At 47.3% G+C, this 18,347-nt stretch overlaps 1 protein-coding gene and 1 long non-coding RNA gene across 2 annotated transcripts in view; one reads left to right on the top strand and one right to left on the bottom strand.

Annotated features, from left to right (window-relative positions):
• KIAA0930 (KIAA0930 ortholog) overlaps nt 1-18,347 on the top strand; it is a 615,380-nt gene that overhangs the window by 64,014 nt on the left and 533,019 nt on the right. The window lies entirely within an intron of this gene.
• LOC147733846 (uncharacterized) lies at nt 13,843-18,123 on the bottom strand. Its single transcript, XR_015307592.1, has 3 exons — nt 17,159-18,123; nt 15,555-15,789; nt 13,843-14,575 (listed from the first exon to the last, which is right to left on the bottom strand). It is a non-coding gene; the product is annotated as an uncharacterized LOC147733846 (long non-coding RNA).

Raw genomic sequence — 18,347 nt, 5'->3', positions numbered from 1 at the left:
TCATACATATGTTGAACAATATTGCAGATGGAGGGGATCCCTGTAGGATTTGGCATGCAATGGTCTTCCAGCGACTACGATGAACCAACTACCAGTTGCTGGCTCTGATTTGAGAAGGAGTAATACCTTTAGAAAACCAATCTGAGGATCCGGGACCCATTTCTCTAGTTCCTCCACAAGCATTTTTTTGGTCCACAATGTCTTAAGCTACAGACAGTTTAAAAAGGATTAGTGTTGCGGTGCAGTCGGCATTTTGAACATCTTGGTCTTCAAGAAGGACATGCCAATGTTGACCCTAACAGACTTGCCAATTGTCAGGGTATTTCGCTCTTTTTCCTTCTTGGAAAGGTTTTGTAGGATTTTGTTAATAAACAGCTCTCTACTCACCTGGAGGACCACTGCTTACTGGACCCCAGTCAGTCTGGCTTTAGAGCTTGCCACAACACAGAAACCGCATTGGTAGCAGTAGCTAATTCCATCAGTCTTTTATTAGACGCTGGTTCTACTCGATTTGTCAGCTGCTTTTGATAATGTCTCCCATTCCATCCTGGTTCGAAGACTTTATGAGGTAGGTATTTCTGGTAAAGCCTTGGACTGGTTCAAAGCTTTTTTGGCAAAGAGGACCCTGAGGATCTTACTTGATCGTTTTAAATCACGGAACATGTACTTGAACAAGGAGGTCTCTCAGGGCTCCTTCCCTGAGCCCTACTTTTTTTTAAATCTAAAATCTATGTGGCCCCCTTGGTCAGATTGGTAAATTCTGTAGCTTTGAGATAATGTCCTATGCAGATGATACCCTATTAAAAATCTCTTTTGGGCAAGACCCGGAAAATGCAAAAAAATCTGATTTATTCAGTCCCCCCCTCCCCCTCCCCGTGGTCGCCCTATGGAGTGCGAGTGACGACCTGAAACTGGGCGGAAGGTGCGCACAGCTACCAGCACCGGCGGCGCTGCACCGCTCCACACCGCGAAGCATATGCGGGACCATCTTCACGTGGCTGAGGATTGAAGACGCCACATAGGACTTGCTCCTGGTGAGGAGCGGAGGACCGCAGTAAGGCTAATAACAGTGGGGACACTTGAACTGATCTCCAAAGCGCCGGAGGGACTAAACAGCCCTGACCCACGGACGGACTACTGTGAAAAAGACCTCCACTTCCGAGCGCCAACCTACATATCTGAGAGAGCCAGAGGGGGCAGAGACTACGTGCACACAACTCCTTTTTGGGTATTCTACCCCACTGGCACCAACAAGAACTCGGCCAAACTGAACTGTTACCCGCGCGGAGCGGCCATAAAAGAATAATCCAGACGACACGCCGGGACGACATTGATACTCTGACGATCGCATGGACGGCGACACCGAGATCTCGGATAGGCGGAGCCGCGTGTGATATGTTTTTTTTTTTTCAAAACTGTATTCGTGAATGTATATTCATAGCATAAGCGTACATTATTAGGCAGTGAGCATTTAATACATCACGATTTTTCAATTTACTCCCAGTCCGTAAATACAAGGGGCTAAATCCCTGTAACCAGGTTGTTAACATACAGATACATGCACAATATCAGGGTCCTCTGTTATTGCCAGGACATGTCCCATACCCACCCCTTCCCTCCCCAACTATCTCTCCCCCACCCATCATACCCAGGTGTCAATAATCTCCCAACTATTCAGTCTCTGCTCCATGGTGATGATCACTCTCCTTCCAGAATAATCGATATAAGCCTACCTAAACACGTCCGTTCCATCTCAGTGTGAGGTTCCGTGACAATTGTAAGTGGTGTTTTCGACTCACACGAATATGGTCGAGTCTAGTATCTATGAACCGCAAATGACGAGTTTAGCAAGTGTGCGCAGTTTCGCTGTGCTAACTTAAACCGTTCGTTTGTTATGTGGGTTTGTCATCTGTACCCACGGGTTCCATCTTAGATACGGCATCCATTTTGTCTCTTGCCCTCAAGTAGCCAGCGAACGGACGCTGTCCGCTTCGCGACCCTGGGACTCCCAAGATATTTGCGGAAGACACATGTTCTTTGAAAGTGTCTTTATGACGAGGGGGATGCTACTGTAAGGCAGATGGCGCCGCTCGAGGCTCATCTTGCCGCACGGGCTTATTGTCTCAGTTGTGCATCTCATTAGGCACGTCCCTTTGATGCCTGTATCTCGTGCTTCTCGACACTCCCCTTTTACACCCTTTCCGATCTCCCCACTGTCTCCGTCTTCCTCTGCACCTGTCTTCGTTCCTATTTCGATCTACTTTACTGCTGATTGGAATTTGCTAATGGTGGGAAGATGGGTTTTTACAGTTGGGAACCGCCAAATGTTTCCGCACTTATGTTCCGGATCTTGTGTGTTTCAAAGTGATCTAAGCGACCCCTCTGAGAGCGACTTGTGGGAACCAGGTTGTAAACTATTGTGTATCATGTTATCCTATGGGTAGAAACTGTATAAAAGGAGCGATCCACAAATACAATTTGAAGCAGTCTCCCCGAACTACACTCGATGTACTTCTTGTGACTTCTGTGTTCCCTGCAGTAAATAAACCTTGACTCTTTGACGCCGAAGGAAGTGTCCCGTGTCTCTGTGATTTGTACGCCGGAGCAGGTTACCCACGAAGGTTTCAGGTGTTGTGCCCTGGCACCGCTGGGTCCAAAGAACCCAGTCCTTCAGTTGGCGCCCAACGTGGGGCTGCATCAGTGGTACCGGTCCAAGCCTGACGATCGTGAGGAACTTCGTGTGAAATCTCCGAGGGAAGGTGCACCCCGCTTCATCGATCCTGTTGTCGAAATAAGTGGCCCGAAGACTTTTCCCGCGAAGATTCCCGCCTCCTAACGGCTGCGACGGACTGCTGCCCTGACTGTAGACCTGTTTTGGCGCCTGGCGTAGACCTTGGTATAGCGAGACGATTGACGGGCCTTCCTGAGGACGCCATTGATCTTTGAGTTAAGTATTTGTGGGTCGCTCCCAGAGTTCTTGGTTGTAGACACTTTAGCGAGTGTCTTTGTTGTAAACACTTTAGCGAGTGTTTTTGTTGTAGACACTTTAGCGGGTGTCTTTGTTGTACACGCTGTGTGAGTGTTTTTGTCGGTGACACTTTGCTAGCGTACTTTGTTGTTGTTGTATTTGTTTGACGACTGCAGCCGCCAAAGACCGAGGGTTTAGTTCTTTGCTGGGACTTGGTAAATCCCGAAATCCCGTAACCCTTGAAGTTTGTGAAACTCGGCTAGTGTGCAAGATGCCTGGTCGCAGTACTTTGTTCAGTTGCTTTAGACCTTGTGGTGCGGATTCCCTGCTGGAGGACTCGTGTCCGATACCTCCGGTTGGAACTCCTACATATGACTTATATAGCAAACATGGGCTAGGCCCGATTGCTTTTAATGATTATTGGATCAAATATACAAAGAAAGACGGCGATCTTCGTTGGCCACCTCACGGTAGCTTCGAAGCGTCGATCTTAGATAATTTGGAAATAAGGTTGTTCGAACGTAAATCAAGGCCGGCCATGTTTGATGCCTTTCGGTTCTGGCGCAAAGAAGCCCGACAGAAAGAGATCAGACAAAATAAACGTAGTCAGCGAGATACTGTCGCTACTATAGTGAAGAAAGCTGAGCAGTTTCAGCGTGATAAGGAGGATAAGGATAAGGAAGTGTTTGAGAGATTACAGCGTATGTCCATAGACAAATGCTATCCTGTTTTGTCTACGGAGTCGGATAAGAAGGAAGAGGCAGTTGAGGATTCTTTAATGTCCTATCTTATGAAGTCGCCACCTCCGTACGTACAGGGTACCGCAGCTCCTGTGGTCCCTGCCGTACCTGTTCCACCAGTTCCTCAACCTGCACTTGCTCTTCCGACTGTTCCTGCTCCTTTGCCTCTTTCTATTCCTACTGCTCCTCCGCTTCCACATACTCCTGTTCCCGCTACTGCTCACGCTACTGCTCCTGTGTTGTTAACCCCTGTTGCTGCTAACGTCTCTACTCCTTCTCTTGTTAGTCCTGTGTCTTACTCTTCTCCCTCTACTCGTAATCGTGATTCTCCCCTTGCGACAAACTTCTTTCAGTCGCTCGGACCTGTTTTTGGGTCTGCAGGTTCTGATGGTCCACAGAGACGTAGCCAGCTTCCTGGTAATAGAGAACGTGTTGCGCTATACAATATGGCGATGGGTTGGATGATAAACCCTGTTAGAAATCCACCTCGTGTTGTCCTCGAAACGTTTGATCAATTCAACATACCTACTCAGAGATATGTGTTTGATGAAATGTGCAAGTTCTTACATGATCAGATAGCGGCCAATGCGCCTGACGAGGTGCTGACCGCCCTGTCTGAACTCCGGCTTCAGTTCGCAACTGGACTGATAGTCGACACTAATGTCCGACGTGCTATTGAACGGTTGCTATCTCTTCGTCCCGCTCCTATTCCTCATGCATTGTTCGTTGAGGACATTGAACAACGAGATGGGTCTGGCCAATATCCTATGCGAGAAGTTCCGCCAGTTTGGGTACCCGCTGATAATACTAATGCTAATGCTCCAATACCAGCACATTTCCAGAGAGTGTGGATACACCTCCCTTGGAAACGATCGGAAGTGCTTCAGGTGAAACAAACTTTGCCTGATCCTCGCAAAAATCCTGCGGGGTATTACAAAGAATTATCGCAGCTCGTAGACGCTACGATAATGAATCTGGCCGATATCGACATGTTGTTTGGCAATGTCGTACCGCAACCGGTATGGGCCAAGATTCGTCACCAAGATCACGCGAATGAATTAGGTGGTGATTGGGCTGCCATTACAGCGGCAGACGCTGGACAAGTGGCTGCTACTAAACCCGATCAGTTGATTGAACTTCTTCCCCAGCGAATCATTACATTAATGAAAACGCTTATGCCAGCTATGAGGGTAAATTGGGACAAGTTGTCAGCCTGCAAGCAGAAGAAAGATGAGAGTGTTTCAGACTTCTTTACGAGGTTCGAGGAAACATTCGTCGATCATAGTGGGCAGGATATGGGTACTGAGGGTGGACAGAGGTTGTTTGTGGATAAATTCGTATCGAACTTATTGCCCGACTTGAGCCATAAATTGAAAAATTCAGAAAGTTCATGGGCCGTTTCTACCTCAGCTCAGATATTGGCTACGGCACAATATTACGAAAATAGAGAAAAAGAGGAAAATGACCGTGCCGATAAAAAGACGAAAGAGCTGAAAACTAAAGTGTTGTTACAACAAGCCTATCCGCCGCGTTCTAATCAGAATGCGCCTCAGCAGAATAGATCGCAGTCGCAATCGAATCGATCGCAGCCGCGTAATGATTCATCTTTTCAGAGGTCTTCGTTGGGGTACAATCAATGTGCTTATTGTAGACAGGAGGGACACATTAAATTCAATTGTCCTGCTTTAAATGACCGTAGTGGTGGTAATTCGTCTAGAGGAGGTCGTGGTGGTGCACAGCACGCATCACGTGGTAGAGGTCGTGGTGCTCAGAACGACTGTTCTGATAACTCGTCAAATTCTAATAATTGTTTCGATCAACGTGGATCATCGCAAGGACGATCTGCGCAGTACAATGTAGACGATTATTACGTCGATCAGGGAACTGACGATAGTAATTACTAGGACAGCCAAAGACAAGGAGAGGGAGTGGTATCAGTTCCGGTTGATCAGAGAGGGCCTTACGTCGCAGTTGCTACATCGGGCGTCGTTGAGCCTTTTCTGTTGGACACTGGTGCAGCGAAAAGTTCTATTATGCATTCGAAACTCCCTGGCGCACCTTTGTCTGGCTTAACAAATGTGTCCGTTGGATTCTCTGGCGCCCCCGTTAGCAATCCAGTTTCGCGCCCTTTGCCCCTTCAAATTGGGCCACGTGAGCTCGAAGCTCCATTGATTTTGTCTACTGGTTGTGGCGAAAATCTTTTGGGTCTGGATTTGCTTAAACGCTTGTATGCGACTTTGTATTGTTCTCCTGCGGGTATAAAGCTTACGTTAGGAGAGAGGGTAGTCTCTCCCATGTACTTGTCCCTCGATAAGCTTCCACCGGAATTGAGTTCTCTTCCTGCATCTTTGTGGGCGACGGGTCCAAATGACGTGGGCCTACTTGATATCTCCCCTTATGTTGTTCAGTTGAAATCGAATGTGCGATTGCCACGTATTCCCCAATATCGTATCTCCCTTGATGGTGAACGAGCTTTGTTAGCGATCATCTATGATTTGATCGAGAAAGATGTCATTGAAGAAACTCGGGGAAACGTGTGCAATAGTCCTGTACTGCCCATTCTTAAACGTACTGATCCTACCAAACCGCCTGTTTATCGTTTTGTTATCGATTTACGGGAGGTAAATAAAATTGTGGTTCCTCAATTCCCTGTTGTGCCTGACATTACGGCGCTGCTGACTCTGATTCCAGCTACAGCTTCATGGTTTTCGGTGATTGATTTGAAAAATGCGTTTTTCAGCATCCCGATTGCCGAAGAGAGCAGGGACCTTTTCGGTTTCTCTCTTGGTGGACGTAGCTTCCGGTTCAAACGCGCTCCTCAGGGCTACTGTGAAAGTCCATCGATTTACAGTCAAGCTTTGAAGGGTCAACTAGATGCGTTTAGGTTGCCGGTTGGTGCGGCTTTAATCCAATACGTCGACGACTTATTGGTGGCTGCTGATACTCAGGACATTTGCAAAATTGCTACAGTGTCGTTGCTGCAACATCTCTGTGAGTTAAATCACAAGGTGTCACCTTCTAAACTCCAATATTGTTGTCAAGAAGTAACCTATCTAGGTCACTTATTGTCAAAGGAGGGAAGGAGATTGACCCCAGAGAGAATTGCAGCGATTGCGCGCATGGCTGTGCCACAAACCCAAAGAGATGTGCGTGCCTTTCTAGGTATCACATCGTACTGCAGGCAGTGGATTCCTAATTTTTCATTGCTAGCGAAACCATTGGTGGCTCTTACGTGCAAGGATGTTTCGACTCCTTTACCATGGACGGAAGAATGTCAGAAAAGTTTTTCTGAATTACGTGATTCATTGTGTTCGGCCCCTGTGTTAGGTACCCCTGATTACAGTAAACCGTTCACGTTATATGTTCACGAGAGGGAAGGTTGTGCTTTAAGCGTCTTAACGCAACCTTTTGGTGGTAAGCAACGTCCATGTGCATATTTTTCCTCGACCTTAGACCCAGTAGCTAGAGCATTGCCGAGTTGTTTGAGAGCAACTGCGGCAGCTGCGGTCTCCATCCGACAATCAGCAGGATTGGTCATGGATAATATGCTTACGGTGATGGTTCCGCATGCAGTCGATACTCTTTTGAACCGTACGAAAACTCAGCACTTGACGAGTGCGAGGTTATCTGGGTACGAATTGACGCTCTTGGCAAGCCACATTCAGATAAAACGTTGTAATGTCCTAAATCCGGCAACTTTGTTACCAATTAGTGCAGAGTCAGATGCAGTAACAGAACATGACTGTTACTTGCGGACAGAGGAGGAAACAAAAGGTCGTGTGGACCTTAAAAACACCCCATTGGAAGACCCGGATGGCATCCTGTATGTGGATGGGTCATGTTTTAAATTGCCGAATGGTGATGTGACTACTGCTTATGCTGTGGTGACATTGAATACTGTTGTTGAGACTGCGAGATTGAATCAGAATTCTGCCCAAGCTGCAGAGCTGATCGCTCTTACTAGAGCATGTGTATTAGCAAAAGGTAAACGTGTGAATGTGTACACCGATAGTCAGTATGCTTTCGGTGTAGCGCATAGTTTCGGACGATTGTGGCGAGAACGTGGTTTCTTGACGTCACATGGCACGAAAATACAGCATGGCCAGCTTGTGAACGATCTTTTGGATGCATTGACTTTGCCTGCTCAAGTTGCAATTGTTAAATGTAGTGCGCATCGTAAAGTGACGGATGATGTTGGTCGTGGTAATGCGTTTGCAGATGAGATTGCTAAGGAGACTGCCCGGAACCTTAGCACTCGAATGTATGTGACGAATTCGGTTAGGTGGCCTACAGAATCAAGTATGTGTGAGAATACTATAGAGAGTGTGAAAGCAATTCAGAATGAGGCCACCGACACTGAAAAGATGAAGTGGAAAGAAAGTACGGGAAGGTTGGATGTGAATGGTTGCTGGATTGATTTGTCAGATCAGAAAAGATGGATGTTGCCTGATGCGTATGTACTGGCCGTTGTGCAAATGGCACATGGGTTAGCACATATTAGCGCGAAAGGTATTTGCAAGTTGTTGGCTGATGTGTGGAAGAATGATGGAATTACTAAGTGTGCTGAACGTTTGGTGAAGAATTGTATGGTGTGTATAATGTACAATCCTGGCAAAGGAACCCCAACTCCCCCTGGCAGTTTTGCTCCTCCTTCGTATCCCTTTGAGGTGATCCAATTGGACTTCATCCATATGGAGCGATGCAATAACCTGAAATACGTTTTGGTTGTGGTTTGCGCATTCTCCCGATGGATCGAGGCCTATCCCCTCAAAGATAATACTGCTTTGTCTACTGCGAAAATCCTACTGAAGGAATACTTTCCTCGGTATGGAATGCCTAGAGTCGTGTGGTCAGATAACGGAAGTGAGTTTGTTGGAAGTGTAATGAAGAGTGTGTGTAAGGGCCTTGGAATTAATCAGAAATTCCATAGCGCCAATCATCCCCAGTCAGCTGGATTGGTTGAAGGGTACAATGGCACCCTTAAACTAAAATTAGCGAAGATCCAGGCTACGACTGGACTTTCGTGGCCTGACGCTTTGCCTCTAGCATTACTGTCAACTAGGGCGACTGTACACTCCCGAATAGGGCTTAGTCCCTATGAAATAGTGTTCGGCCGTCCTGCGAATGTGTGGGGGGTTCCTAGGCCAGGTATATTCGTTGATCTTGAGTACCCGATGTTGATTGACTACTTACATGACTTGACTGCTAAACTGAGGTTAATTCATCAACAGGTTTACGACGCCTTGCCGACGCAGACGGAGGGTCCAGGCCACCAGCTCCAGCCTGGTGATTGGGTTGTCACCCGAAATTTTTCGCGCAAGAAGAATCTGGACCCCCGCTTTGTTGGACCTCACCAGGTGCTTTTGGCCACGAGGACTGCCGTTCGTCTTGAGGGACGGAAGAACTGGGTACATGCTACCCATTGTAAGCGAGTCCCTATTCCTTTGCCGGCAGACCCGTGGGTGAGGAAAGGCATTGCGTCAACAGAAGCAGCGACATTGCCGGCGTTTGTACCTTTCAGTGACGCACAACTTGTTGGTGAACACTCAGTGCAGCAGAAAGCCATTGTTGGAACATTGTCAGCAAAAGACTCAAGACCAAATCAACAAACTGATCAACAGGACGCTGTCTCCTCAACGGATCCTTTGTTTGACGAGCAGACACGTCCCGGGAAACATCGATATTCTTTGCGTTCTCATACTAAGGACAAATAAATTTTTTTCTTGCTTTGCTGAAACTGATAACTGCAATATCTTCGTTTCCCCTGATCAACTGTGAACAATTCGTATCACTGAAAATTGTTTTGTACATATATTAAGATTTTTTTCTTGTATCTTTTTCCTTCCACAGCTGAACTATTTGTGCTAAATAAAATACATATTGTGTATTGAGGGCCGTAGGGCCGCGCGCGTACTTCCTTCTGGACAGTAGGTCTTGACGCTAGGTTAAAGGCCGTCGGTTCCTAGGAACTCCTGGGAATTGACTATTGCTGCACAGAACGAAGTGCGTCAAGAAACGTTGCGGACGGTCGTAGGGAAATGGCATTTTCAAAGCTGAACGATTTGGAAGGAACGCAGGCGTATAGAGTCAAACTGCAGAAACTTAGTCGTACGAAATGTTTTGTATCCCAATTGTTTGTATTGTTTTTAACTGCTTCCGCATTTTTGGCGGGTGGGGTGTATTACACTATGTCTTACTTCTTACTTCCTACCCCTACTCCTACTCCTTACCCTAACATTACTTCTACTGCTTCTCCTCACTCCTTTCATATGTTACCAGAACACGAACAGGCTAGACGTGTAGAATTCCGCAACAATTCCTTTATCCAGCTCCTCCATCAGCATCAGTTAGTGGTTAACACTACTAATTGTTGGGTGTGTGGGTTGATGCCACATACTACGGGTAAGGGAATTCCATATCTGGTGTTACCGTATAGTTCCCAAGGGTCAGCTCGAGCATACCAAACAATGCTTCGAAGCGCACTAGGTTTCCACCCCTCTCCAGAACGTTCCCCCAAACCGGGTCCTACCTCATGGCAGTGGGTGGTATCGATGATAATACAGGATTTGGAAGATGAGATCTATGATGCTTATCTCATCCCTAAGGCAGAGGTACAAGCCTATAGGGCACCGAATAGAGGGGAATATAGTACGTTCACTAATGAAAAGCAGCTTAAAAGCTCGTCTCCAATATGGGTCGTACCCCACACTGGTAATCTTTGTCTTGTGGGTCGTGGCTCGCAAGCCTCACTTGGAGTAAGTGCTTGCACTGAAAGTTACGTTCTGTCAATGTCCCCGATCCCTGTGCTTCTGGCTGCCAAGGGTACGTACTTCATCTGTCATGATCGTGCATACACATGGTTGCCCGCAGACTTCATGGGCTCATGTTTTGTTGCAAATCTGTTGCCTCCGACGTTTACTGTAGATGCCGATTATCATAAGACTAGAGTTGTACGAGGCGTAATTAGTGAAGAGGATACTGCCGGTCAAGAGGCAGGAGACTTTTTCAAGGGTTTCCTCCCGTTTTGGGGACCTATGGTTAATAGTAGGAACCTGAGACATTTGACTCGAGTGGTAGAATCGACAGCTAACATTACTGCCAGTGCCCTTGGTAATATCACCACAGAACTTCAGGCGGAGAGACTTATGACATTACAAAACCGTATGGTTTTAGATGTTGTCTTAGCAGATCGCGGTGGGGTATGTAAAGTGATCCATTCGAGCTGTTGCATTTTCATTCCAGATAATGCTCCTACTGTCTATCAAGCCATCTCGAAGTTGCACAAGATCTCCGAATCCATACACGTGGATGTAGGGGATTGGACGCTACTTGGTTGGTTTTGGGGCCTGGTGTCGACTTGGGGTTGGAAGATTCTGACGATCATCGGGGTTGTGGTAGTGTTCCTGTTCACGTGTTGCCTTTGTGTGCAGTGTGGTCCTGCCTTATGTGGCCTCTGTGCTACAACGTGTATGAGACAACCATCTGTTACCAAGGGGACTCGGTTGGACAGAGCTATGCTACAACGACATCTTGATGGTCTGATGAATATCGAGTATGATTCCGACTAGTGCTTGCCTACATGAGGGCAAAAGGAGCGTCTGAGGTTCCGTGACAATTGTAAGTGGTGTTTTCGACTCACACGAATATGGTCGAGTCTAGTATCTATGAACCGCAAATGACGAGTTTAGCAAGTGTGCGCAGTTTCGCTGTGCTAACTTAAACCGTTCGTTTGTTATGTGGGTTTGTCATCTGTACCCACGGGTTCCATCTTAGATACGGCATCCATTTTGTCTCTTGCCCTCAAGTAGCCAGCGAACGGACGCTGTCCGCTTCGCGACCCTGGGACTCCCAAGATATTTGCGGAAGACACATGTTCTTTGAAAGTGTCTTTATGACGAGGGGGATGCTACTGTAAGGCAGATGGCGCCGCTCGAGGCTCATCTTGCCGCACGGGCTTATTGTCTCAGTTGTGCATCTCATTAGGCACGTCCCTTTGATGCCTGTATCTCGTGCTTCTCGACACTCCCCTTTTACACCCTTTCCGATCTCCCCACTGTCTCCGTCTTCCTCTGCACCTGTCTTCGTTCCTATTTCGATCTACTTTACTGCTGATTGGAATTTGCTAATGGTGGGAAGATGGGTTTTTACAGTTGGGAACCGCCAAATGTTTCCGCACTTATGTTCCGGATCTTGTGTGTTTCAAAGTGATCTAAGCGACCCCTCTGAGAGCGACTTGTGGGAACCAGGTTGTAAACTATTGTGTATCATGTTATCCTATGGGTAGAAACTGTATAAAAGGAGCGATCCACAAATACAATTTGAAGCAGTCTCCCCGAACTACACTCGATGTACTTCTTGTGACTTCTGTGTTCCCTGCAGTAAATAAACCTTGACTCTTTGACGCCGAAGGAAGTGTCCCGTGTCTCTGTGATTTGTACGCCGGAGCAGGTTACCCACGAAGGTTTCAGGTGTTGTGCCCTGGCACCGCTGGGTCCAAAGAACCCAGTCCTTCAAGTGTCCAGTATACTCAGCCTTCCTCCCTCAGGGTGTAATGTGCTCATTCGCACCGCGTGTGATATGTAACCATCTCTTCGTCCCATCAAGCACAGTCGTCCTGTTGAGAATACTAGCCCGGAGTAGCGCTGGGTTGCCGATATCCCACTGCAGCCGGTAAGATCCTTCGACAAGTGATCAAACGCGAATAAGTTGGACCGGCTACCCGAGGCTCATTAGACAACATTATGGCGAGCAGGGGTCCCTGGACCCAAACGACACAGGCGAAACTGGACAAATATGCCTACGAGAAAAGCAACCCACCACTAACAGAGGGGCGTACGCCTACGGGGAAAACGCCAGATGGTGAAGGGACAAAAAAAAGTCACACTGGAGGATATAATGAAGGCAGTGTCGCACGTACAGACAACGGTAGGGACGATCTCCCCCGATGCCTCCCTACAACGGGCGGATTTCCATAAAATGACGGAGCGGATTAAAGAAGTTGAGGTGATCACGAAATCGCTAGTGGAAGACACTTCAGAACTACAAACAGCGATGGCACGAATGGAGACCGAAAATAAACTGCTTAAGGAGAGACTGGATGATCAGGAAGGACGCTCAAGAAGGAACAACGTAAGGATCATGGGTATTCCAGAATCTGAAGGCGCGCAAGCAATGGATCTCTATGTGGAGGACTTGATCAAGACCAGACTGCAGCCTAAGGGATTAGCCCACTTCTTCTCTGTGGAAAGAGCACACAGAGTCCCCGGTGGCAAACCAAAGCCGGGAGCAGTCCCAAGGCCGGTCCTGGCCGGCTGTTTAACTTCAGAGACAGGGATGCTATACTCCAGGCGGCAAGAATCTCGCCACCAATCAGAGTACACAACTCCACTATTGCATTCTTTCCGGATTACACAGCTGAGGTCTCCCGTTGCCGAAAGTGCTTCTTCGAGGTCAAAAAAGCACTGCGAGCAAGAGAAATTCAGTATTCTATGTTGTTCCCGGCGAAACTCAGAGTGGTGGCTGACAAAAAGACATGCACCCGCATGCATCATTGCACCCGTTTGCGATTCCTAAATTGCGAAAATTAGGGGATCGCAATTTAGAAATGGCAAACGGCAATGAATGAATAATTCGCAAATATTTTATAGATTTCTTAATTTTCCTTAATTGCGATTCACATTTTGCGAATCGCAATTAAGGAAAACCTTCCGATTGATTCCTATGGGCCAAAAGGCCCATAGGAATCAATGGGAAGGCATTAACATTTTGCGATTTTCATTTTGCGAATCGCAATTTGTTAACGCATTTCAAGGGTGCTGAAGGGGGGGGTCCAAAGGACCCCCCCCTGCACCCTTGAAATGTTTTTGTAAGTGCAAGTTTCACACACACATGTCCAAAGGACATGTGCGTGTGTACCATGACACTTTAAAAAATTCATTTTTGTGCATTTTTGAAAGATTTCGCAAATTAACACGAGGTTCACCCTTGTGTTAATTTGCTCCCCCTATTTGCGAATTCGCATTTTTTAAAACATCCATGCATTGCATTTAAGGAATCGCAAAAATGCGATTCCTTAAATGCAATCAAATTTTTAGAAATCGCAAAAAATTGCGATTTCTACACAATTGTTTAATGCATTCCAAAAAAGTGATTTTGGAATCGCAAACGGCCGAATTTTGCGATTCGCACCGTTTGCGACTCCAAAATTGCTTGCTGCATGTTGGTGATGGTTCTTTGATACACCAGAAATGGCCCATGACTAGCTGGAGGGGTGGAGACAGGTAGAAGTACCTTGACGCACGAACAAGAATCATTGCGGCCAGCAGCAGGGGGACCAGACCGGCCCGCAAGCTGCAAGACAAGAGAATCAGACCCGCTCATCAGAATCAGGATCAGGGTCAGTGGGCGGCGAGCAGAGTGACTACAGGATCAACAGATGCAATGAACACTGACCTCAAGAATGCCCTGGGACACTGGACCGGGTTTGGCCAAGGAGGACAGAGGGGGCCGTTACCTCCACAGGACCTTTAACCCCAAAAAGCAAGTATCATGGGATTAGGGGACAAAATCAAGAGGGGACTGGTACTACAGGCTATTAAACGACAGGGTCCTACAATAATCCTGTTACAGGAGACGCATCTCACGGGAAGGGCATACCAGGCGTTAGACAGGCGAGGATACCACATGGTAGCACACTCCGAATTCACATCAGGCCCGTGAGGGACGGGCATTCTAGTGAAGAAGACGTCCCCCTTCATTCTCCTACACACCAAGGTGGACGATCAGGGACGATTCGCAGCTATCCAGGGACAGTGGGGAGGCAGGCTACTAAACATAGTATAAGTCTACATACCTCCAGTCCATTGCTCTACCGGCACTGGGCGAATTTCTCTTAGATCTACCAGCAGGGGAACTCATTATAGGGGGAGATTTTAACACAAGAATAGATGACACTTTAGATAGATTCCCGGTGCGACTCCAGACACCCAGACCCTCACGGCTCCAGAGCTTCATAGTGGCGATCGGACTGACAGACGTATGGAGACTTATGCACCCCACCGAGCAGCAATACACTTTTCATTCCCTGATCCACAATAGCTTATCGCGAATAGACTACTTCCTGTTGCTTACTTCAGGGACACTAAGCATAGACAGTACTGACATTCAACCTAGGGAGATATCAGGTCACTCCCCAGTGTTACTGACTCTCTCCTGTCAGGAGAAGTCTCGGTAAAGAATATACCCTATCTACTCTGGTTATCTTAAAATCCCAACCATTAAGAAGGAACTTAAGAAAACAACAAAACATTATTTTGATGAAAATACGGCATCAGTGACAACTCCATCGATCCTCTGGGAGGCGTACAAAACGGTCCTACGAGGTCAGGCGATAGCATCCATCACGGCATCAAGAACTGTCAGAATTAGAACTTGCACTACACATAGCAAACACGACGCACATGTCGGACCACACACCAGATACATTACATGCCTTACACTTATGTCAACAGCGGCATAGAGACCACCTAAAGCTAAAGACTGCAGACGATATTACTGCAACTACACATAGGATATATGATGTAGGAGACAAGGCGGGGAAAATGCTGGCCTGGCTGGACAAGAAACGGGGAGGCACCAAAGGAATACAGCAGCTATATGCAGAGGATGGCACACTCCAGACGCACCCTGAGGACATAGTCCACACACTAGCTATATCCCAGACTGGGAAGTGACAAGAGAGGCAGCGATAGCTTCCCTCAGCCTTATAGCTACCTAGACACTTACGCCGGAAGCAGCAGGGCAACTGGAGGCAGACTTCACAGCTGACGAAATCCAATTAGCTATACATGCGGGACAGTTCGGGAAAGCACTGGGCCCCAACGGAATCCCAATAAAGTGGTATAAACTAATGTCAGACACACTAAGTGCACCGCTCCTAGCAATGTATGCTGATAGTTTGGCAAACGCAGAACTCCCATTAGACCAGCGCACGTAGACAATTGTGGCAATTCCAAAACCTGGAAAACCACCAGCGGACCGTTATCTCTCATAAACGCTGAAGCGAAAATCTTGGCAAAACTGCTGGCTACTAGATTAATGTCTCACCTCCCACAGCTGATCCACCCGGATCAATCAGGCTTCATGCCAAATAGTTTCACTGCCCTGAACCTTAGACGCGTACATGGAGTACTGGCACGGGCACAACAGCTACCGTGCCCTGCAGTGATACTGTCACTAGATGCAAAAATGGCATTTGACATGGTAGAATGGGAGTATCTTTTCGCAGTACTAGCACATATGGGGTTCGGCCCTAGATTCATAGCGTGGATACAGCTTCTGTACACTAACCCGGTTGCCCATATCGCGACTAACGGACACATCTCATGTACGATACAACTGGCGAGCGGGACACGTCAGGGATGTCCGCTGTTGCCATTACTGTTCGTGATAGTAATGGAACCACTAGCGACCCAGGACTACCCCGCTGTTGCAGGGAATCAGCTGGAGGGAGAGATGGGAAGACCGTCTCTCGCTCTATGCTGACGACATGTTGGTATATTTGATGGACCCGGAACGTAACATACCAGAGCTTCTTACACTGTGTGATGCTCACGGGGTAACATCGGGTTACACAATAAATTGAACGTAGTCGATAATATACGTCCTGCAGGCACCGGAGCCCTCCCTTGCCGCTGACTGCCCATTGCGATTAGCGACAAACTCCTTTTAAGTACCTTGGCATACATATAACGCAGAACCCAGAAGAGTTCTATGATAAAAATTTGAAACCACTACTAGAACGACTGAGACGGGATGTAAAACACTGGGCAAATCTGCCCCTGACATTACTGGGCAGAGCAGCGCTGTACAAAATGATGGCGCTGCCAAGATTTCTCTATGCACTTGACAACACACCATATCCGGTACCGAAGCGCTACTTTCAACAGGTGACGGCACTGGTCTCCAACCTACTGTGGGGTAACCGCCCGGCACGGATCGCTCATGTTAAACTGAACAGAAGCTGGTATGAGGGTGGGATTGCACTGCCGAATTTGCAAATGTATTACTGGGCCACATAACTTAAAACCATTAACCATTGGATCCATGCACCCCAAGACGATCCAGCCTACAAAGCTGATAGAGCACAGATGGGCGCGAACAACTTACTGGCGGTGCTCTACCACAAGGGCTTGGTGAAGAAGCTCATAGGACCCACACGGCATTCCACGAAAATATGGTACGCAGCACAGGCAAAATTGGGATGGAGGGGAGTAATTACTAAACTCACCCTGCTATGCGACTCCAAAGCACTGCGACAGTTGAGACGTAGTAAGGGCTTTACACAATGGGACAATATCGGAATATCTACGGTGGGCGACTTGTGGGACAAGGGGACAGTGATCCCATTTACGCAACTGCAGATACAATATGACCTAGGACCAAACGAGACTTATAGATATGTACAGGTCAGACACGCCTTGTTAACAGCAATCCCGACAGACACCGAAGTTCCTGAGGCCTCACCGCTGGAGGATCGACTGCTCACAGATTGCATGCAGCGCAGCGCAACGTCCCTCACCTATCGGAAATTAATAAACAACTTACCAGACCCTACACTGAAACTGCGAGAGAAATGGTCAGACAAAGTGGGTGATATGGATGAATCTGAGTGGAATGAGGCGCTGGCGTCCCCGAGGGAAGTGGGAATATCGGCAAAGTTCAGATTAGTACAGCTCAAAATCCTCCATAGGATATATTACACCAGAACCACACTACACAAGCTGCAACGAGCGCAGCATCCCTACTGCCTGCGCGGATGTGGGGAGGAGGGCACTTTCCTACATACCATATGGGCTTGCCCGCTTCTCACAGGCTATTGGAAACAGATTATGCGCACCATCTCACAAACACTAAAGACCTCAATAATACCTGAACCACGAAAATGTATCCTGAACATATGGTCAAACGTGGGGTACACTGGGCATTATGGTTGCTAAGAGAGATGTTGCACAGAAATGGGGTGCAGCAGATCTACCCACGCTGGCACAATGGTGTAGAAATATGGATATGCTAATGGTAACTGAGCGCGGGGTCTACAAGGCTAGGGCCAGTCCACGTAAAAGGAATAAGGTCTGGGATACATGGAATGTCTTTAGGGGGGGATTGTGCGATCCACTGCCTGAAGATGATACTGACAGCTCTGACGAGGAGAACGATGAAGAATGATACAAGAGGTCGGGGATAAATCGGCTAATAGACAGGGGAATAAAGCAGACTGCAGGGGAAAGTGTTGATGGGATATATGCAATGAATTCATTATGTCTATGCCAGAGAAACTGGGTACTTGTACCAGCAAGGAATAACACATATTTAAAACTGCCACGATATGTAATTGTTTAAGGTTTTTGATGAAGTAACAAAAATAATAAAAATATATTTTTAAAAATTATCTGATTTATTGACTGCATGAGGTTGATAGCTGCCTGGATGACTCTCCATTTGCTTACTTCTTACACTGGAGACAAGAATGAGATTCTGCTGTTTGGTAAGGCACAGGCCTATTGATTCGATGACTGGTGGCCTTCTGAGTTGGGTTCAGCTCCTTGCCCTATGAGGGCAGTTAATAATCTTGGCTTTAT

The sequence above is a fragment of the Lissotriton vulgaris genome, chromosome 1_2, assembly GCF_964263255.1.
Source record: "Lissotriton vulgaris chromosome 1_2, aLisVul1.2, whole genome shotgun sequence".
Taxonomy (NCBI): Eukaryota; Metazoa; Chordata; class Amphibia; order Caudata; family Salamandridae; genus Lissotriton; species Lissotriton vulgaris.
The sequence above is the reverse complement of the archived record's forward strand: the minus strand, read 5'-3'. Positions and strand labels throughout refer to the sequence as shown.